This window comes from Arachis hypogaea, chromosome 19 (genome assembly GCF_003086295.3).
Source record: "Arachis hypogaea cultivar Tifrunner chromosome 19, arahy.Tifrunner.gnm2.J5K5, whole genome shotgun sequence".
Lineage (NCBI taxonomy): Eukaryota > Viridiplantae > Streptophyta > Magnoliopsida > Fabales > Fabaceae > Arachis > Arachis hypogaea.
This window is the reverse complement of record NC_092054.1, coordinates 92,279,029-92,285,803: the sequence shown is the minus strand read 5'-3', so window position 1 is coordinate 92,285,803 and position 6,775 is coordinate 92,279,029. Positions and strand designations below refer to the sequence as shown.

General features: G+C 36.1%; 1 non-coding gene across 1 annotated transcript; it reads left to right on the top strand.

Moving 5' to 3' along the window:
* Positions 1-108, top strand: LOC112781166 (small nucleolar RNA R71). Its single transcript, XR_003191959.1, has one exon. It is a non-coding gene; the product is annotated as a small nucleolar RNA R71 (small nucleolar RNA).
* The last annotated feature ends 6,667 nt before the right edge of the window (positions 109-6,775 follow it).

The following is a 6,775-nucleotide window of genomic DNA, read 5'->3' as shown; positions in this document are numbered from 1 at the left end:
AAGCATGTCAGAAGGACACTTTTTGGTCAACTGTTTGTATCTTTCCTAAGCTTCATAGAGGGATTCACCATCTTTTTGTTTGAAGGTTTGAACATCCACTCTAAGCTTGCTCAGCTTTTGAGGAGGAAAGAACTTGGCTAAGAAAGCTGTGACCAACTTATCCCAAGAGTTCAGGCTGTCTTTGGGTTGAGAGTCCAACCACACTCTAGCTCTGTCTCTTACAGTAAAAGGGAAAAGCATGAGCCTGTAGACTTTAGGATCTACTCCATTAGTCTTAACAGTATCACAGATCTGCAAGAATTCAGTTAAGAACTGAAAAGGATCTTCAGATGGAAGTCCATGAAACTTGCAGTTCTGCTGCATCAGAGAAACTAGCTGAGGTTTCAGCTCAAAATTGTTTGCTCCAATGGCAGGAATGGAGATGCTTCTTCCATGTAAATTGGAATTTGGTGCAGTAAAGTCACCAAGCATCTTTCTTACATTATTATTATTTTCGGCTGCCATCTCCTCTTCCTGTTCAAAAATTTCTAACAGGTGCTTGCTGGTTTGTTGTAATTCAGCTTCTCTTAGTTTTCTCTTCAAAGTCCTTTCAGGTTCTGGATCTGCTTCAACAAGAATATTCTTGTCCTTGCTTCTGCTCATATGACAAAAAAGAGGGCACAGAAAAATAATAATAATAGAGATCCTTTTTTTTTTGAGTAAGGGAGAGATGTTAGTAGATGAATAAACAATTAGAAGGAGATGAGAGAGAAGAAAATTTTCGAAAATTATTTTTGAAAAGGAGTTAGTGATTTTCGAAAATAATTTTTGAAAAAGGTTTGTGATGACAAGTCATCTTAGCCTAGTTTCACTAGTCTTTTTCTTTTGTTTTCAAATGAATTATGCACTTTCTTGAGCCATAAGCAAGCCAATTGGGTAGATTTTCATGCTTCCTTTGATTTAATCAACCATAGATGAATTAATGCAATTTCATGAGGTTTTATGCTATAATTGTCACATATTATGAAAGAATGAATATCTCATGATTTTGAGCATAGCTTTGATATGTTTGGTTGATTAATGATAGGTGAAGAAAGCTTGGAGAAAGGTTGAAGCAAGAAGGAATGGCTAGGAGGAAGAGAGGACAAAAAGTTTGAGCAAAAGTTTGCCTCAAACTTTAGCTCAAACTTTTGGAATAAGTGAAAACGAACCAGGGAGCAAAAAGCTTGACCAAAAGTTTGCCTCAAACTTTTGTGCAAACTTTTGGGCAAAAAGCTTGAGCAAAAGTTTGCCTCAAACTTTTTGGCAAACTTTTGGCATCACAAATCAACACCCTGGAGAGCAAAAGCTTGCGCCAATGTTTGCCTCAAACTTTTTGGCAAACGTTGGCGCCATGAGTGTGCAAGGGGGAGCCAACGTTTGAGCAAAATTTTGACCCCAAACTTTGGCTCAAACGTTGGTAGTAGCAAGGATGGGGTGGCTGATATGAAAAGTTTGAGTAAAAGTTTGCCTCAAACTTTTACTCAAACTTTTACTCAAGCTTACATAATTCCAAACCCGGTTCACTTTGGTTCTTCTCCAAACTCCAAGAGCAATCAACCAAGGCCTCTATCAACCCAATTCCATCAAGAGCAAAGGCCCAATTGAAGGCTTGAAGACCATTTGAAGAAAGTGTATAAATAGCATAGGATTTAAGTTTTTCGGGGAGCTTTCCTTTTGAGTTTTCATAATAGTTTTCGGAGAGCTTTGGATATTGAGTGATCTTTAATTTCTTAGTTTTGGGGAAGGAGAATTCCATTCTCTTCCTCTTAGTTTTATTGCTTTCAATTTCAATTGCAATTGTCTTGGATCTTGGGTTGGAGAATTGAAGGAATTCTGTTTCAATCTCATCCGAAGATCTCTCTGTTTCTTCTACTGCTTATTGAATTTAATTTTTGTTAATTGTTCTTCATCTACTTTCTTTACAATTTACAATTCCTTTGCAATTGTTCTTGTTGGATCTAGGAAGGCATTGAGATCTAGACTTGGTTATCTAGACTCTTGGGTCCTGAGATCCGGATTCCCCATTTCCCATTCCCTGTTTACTGTTTTCATGCTTATTTACAATTCTGTTTTTAGATCCGGTTCAATCCAAGTGTTCTTTTACTTCTCTGTTGGTTGCAATTTACTTTCCCTCGTTTAATTTCTGCAAATCCAACTCCCAATTCCCTTTACAATTCAAGCTATTTACATTTCTTGCACTTTAAGATTCTGCAATTTACATTTCTTGCGTTCTAAGTTTCTGCCATTTAATTTCTTGTTCTTTAAGATTCAGCATTTAAATTCCTGTTCTCTTTAATTTCATGTCAATTACCCATTCCCTTTACTTTCCATGCAATTTAAATTCTGCAAATCACAAATCACTCAACCAAATCTTGATTCGCTTGACTAAATCAACCACTAAACTAAAATTGCTCAATCCTTCAATCCCTGTGGGATCGACCTCACTCCCGTGAGTTATTATTACTTGATGCGACCCGGTGCACTTGCCGATTAGTTTTAGGTGTTTTGGAGAAATTCGTTTTTCCACTAAAATATCCCATCAGTTAGTAATTTTCGAAAATTAAAATTTAAAATTTGAAATAATTAGTTAATTAAAAAGAAATTTTGAAAAAGGTAAGAAACAAACAAGAAGTTAGTTAGTTAGTTGAAACAAATTTGAAAATCAATTTTGAAAAGATAAGAAGATAAGAAGTTAGAAAAGATATTTTGAAATCAAATTTTTGAAAAAGATAAGATAAGAAGATATGTTTGAAAATATATGATTGAAATTAGTTTTGAAAAAGATTTGATTTTTAAAATCACAATTAATGACTTGATTCACAAGAAATCACAAGATATGATTCTAGAACTTAAAGTTTGAATCTTTCTTAACAAGTAAGTAACAAACTTGAAATTTTTTTAATCGAAACATTAATTGTTATTGTTATTTTCGAAAATTTGATATAAAAATAAGAAAAATATTTTTGAAAAATATTTTTAAAATTTTTGAAAATAACTAAGAAAAATGAAAAAGATTTGATTTTTGAAAAAGATTTTGAAAAAGATGAGATTTTTAAATTGAATATTTGATTTGACTCATAAAAACAACTAGATTTTAAAATTTTTTGAAAAAGTCAAATCTAATTTTCGAAATTTTAAGAGAGAAAAAGGGAAAGATATTTTTTTTGAATTTTTATGATGAGAGAGAAAAACAAGAAAAATGATGCAATGCATGAGAGTTATGGATCAAAACAATGAATGCATGCAAGAATGCTATGAATGTCAAGATGAACCCCAAGAACGCTATGAATGTCAACATGAACACCAAGAACATATTTTTGAAAAATTTTTAATGCAAGGAAAACATGCAAGACACCAAACTTAGAATTCTTTAATGCTTAGACACTAAGAATTCAAGAATGCATATGAAAAACAAGAAAAGACACAAAACATGCAAATGCAAAGATCAAACAAGAAGACTTACCAAGAACAACTTGAAGATCATGAAGAACACTATGAATGCATGAAATTTTCGAAAAATACAAGATGCACATGCAATTGACACCAAACTTGTAACATGACTCAAGACTCAAACAAGAAACACAAAATATTTTTGATTTTTATGATTTTCTAATTTTTAAAATTTTTTTCCAAAATTACTTGAAAAACAAAAATAAGGATTCCAAAATTTTTAATATGAATTCCAAGAATCTTATGCTCTAAAGCTCCAATCAAAGGGTCAGGCATGGCTTAACAGCTAACCAAGCTTTAGCATGTAACTCAGACATGACACGCCTGACATACCCTATCCAGAAGGATTGGGCATGACTCCACTGAGGTGATTAGTTGAAGGCCAATCCCAAAGCAGTTTGGGTATGGCTTTACAGCCAGATAAGATTCAACATGTTACCATGAAACTCTAGAATTCATTCTTAAAAGTTTTGAAGCCATAGAATAATTTATTTTTGAAAACATTTTTATTTTAAAATTTTTTTTTTCGAAAACAAAAGAAAAATTTTGAAAGATTTTTGAAAAATTTTTGGAAACTTTTTGAAAAGAAAACGAAAAGAAAGTTACCCAATCTGAGCAACAAGATGAACCGTCAGTTGTCCAAACTCGAACAATCCCCAGCAACGGCGCAAAAAACTTGGTGCGCAGAAGTTGTGATTACACTTTGATTATGTAAAATTCATCGCTCTTTCTTTCCCTGGTAATGGCGCCAAAAACATGATGCCAATACCATGGTTCACAACTTCGCACAACTAACCAGCAAGTGCACTGGGTCGTCCAAGTAATACCTTACGTGAGTAAGGGTCGAATCCCACGGAGATTGTTGGTATGAAGCAAGCTATGGTCACCTTGCAAATCTCAGTCAGGTAGGGTTAAATGTGATTGGATTAGATAATTAAAAGATAAATAATAAAGGATAGAAATACTTATGTAATTCATTGGTGAGAATTTCAGATAAGCAAATAGAGATGCTTTCGTTCCTCTGAACCTCTGCTTTCCTGCTATCTTCATCCAATCAGTCTTACTCCTTTCCATGGCTGGCTTTATGTGATACATCACCGTTGTCAATGGCTACTTTCGGTCTTATCTCGGGAAAATGATCCAAATGCCCTGTCACGGCACGGCTAATCGTCTGGAGGCATCACCCTTGTCAATGGCTTCATCTTATCCTCTCAGTGAAAATGGTCAACGCACCCTGTCACGGCACGGCTATTCATCTGTCGGTTCTCGATCATGCTGGAATAGGATTTACCATCCTTTTACGTCTGTCACTACGCCCGGCAATCGCGAGTTTGAAGCTCGTCACAGTCATTCAATCATTGAATCCTACTCGGAATACCACAGACAAGGTTTAGACCTTCCGGATTCTCTTGAATGCCGCCATCATTCTAGCTTATACCACGAAGATTCCGATTAAGAGATCTAGGAGATACTCATTCAATCTAATGTAGAACGGAAGTGGTTGTCAGGCACACGTTCATAGGGAATGATGATGATTGTCACGTTCATCACATTCAGGTTGAAGTGCGAATGAATATCTTAGAAGCGAAATAAGATGAGTTGAATAGAAAACAGTAGTACTTTGCATTAATCTTTGAGGAATAGCAGAGCTCCACACCTTAATCTATGGAGTGTAGAAACTCTACCGTTAAAATTACATAAGTGAAAGGTCCAGGCATGGCCGAATGGCCAGCCCCCTAAAAGGTGATCACAGGATCAGAATACAATCCAGGATGTCTAATACAATAGTAAAAGGTCCTATTTATAATAAATTAGTCACTAGGGATTACAGAAATAAGTAATTGATGCATAAATCCACTTCTGGGGCCCACTTGGTGTGTGCTTGGGCTGAGCTTGAGTGTTGCACGTGTAGAGGCCATTTGTGGAGTTGAACGCCAGGTTTTGATCTATTTCTGGCGTTCAACTCTGGTTTTTGATCCCTTTCTGGCGCTGAACTCCAGAATTGGGCAGAGAGCTGGCGTTGAACGCCCGTTTGCGTCATCTAAACTTGGGCAAAGTATGAACTATTATACATTTCTGGAAAGCCCTGGATGTCTACTTTCCAACGCAATTAAAAGTGCGCCATTTTGAGTTCTGTAGCTCCAGAAAATCCACTTTGAGTGCAGGGAGGTCAGAATCCAACAGCATTAGCAGTCCTTCTGCAACCTCTGAATCTGATTTTTGCTCAAGTCCCTCAATTTCAGCCAGAAAATACCTAAAATCACAGAAAAATACACAAACTCATAGTAAAGTCCAGAAATGTGAATTTAACATAAAAACTAATGAAAACATCCCTAAAAGTAACTAGATTCTACTAAAAACAATGCCAAAAAGCGTATAAATTATCCGCTCATCATATCTCCTTCATGCTACGCTCATCATTAGATTATCCACACGGAGTTGTGGGAGGTCCTTGAATGTTCGAATGTCTAGAAGATAATTGACTTATTGCTTGCTCCAGTTGATAAAGGGTTGTTTGAAGTTGATCTACTGTTTCCTTGAGGCGAACCTCTGATTCTCGGGGTGATGGATTTGGACGTGGTACATTGGGAAGTGGTGGTGTTTGGGAATAATTGGATTGGAATCAGGGTAAATGAGGATCATATGGTGGCGAATGGTGAAAAGGAGCTTGTGAGTGTGGTGGTTCGAAGTTGTGTTGAGAGGATGGTCTATAGGCATGGGGTGGGACTTGTTGGTAGTTACAAGGTTGTCCACCATATCTATCAGCTTGGTACGCATTGTAGAATGGTCTTTGTCCATGATATCTTGGAGGGTGTTGTTGCCTAAAGGGTTGATCAGATCCTCTTGGCTCCATCCACCTTTGATTGCTCTGACCTTGATGCATGTTCCTATTATAACTTTCACTCCTTTCAACAATATTTGAACCAAACTCAAAGCGAGAGGGGCGAGGATTCATAGTAGCTAATGGAAATAAAAAAGAGAAAAATAAAGATAAATAAACAAGTAAAAGAAAAATATTTACAATAACCAATAATAAGGCACACGATTGCAGTTCCCTAGCAACGGCGCCATTTTGAAGAACTGAAGATTGATGGTTCAGAAGTTATAGTAAACTCTCGTTGCAAGTATAGTTACTAAACCAAGCAATCAACCTTTCTTATAAACGTTTTGGTTGTCACAAGTAACAAACCCCTTTAAAATTGATAACCGAGTATTTAAACCTCGGGTCGTCTTCTCAAGGAACTGCAGGGAAGTATGTTCTTATTATTAGTTATGAAGATTGTAAATTGGGGTTGCAAAGATG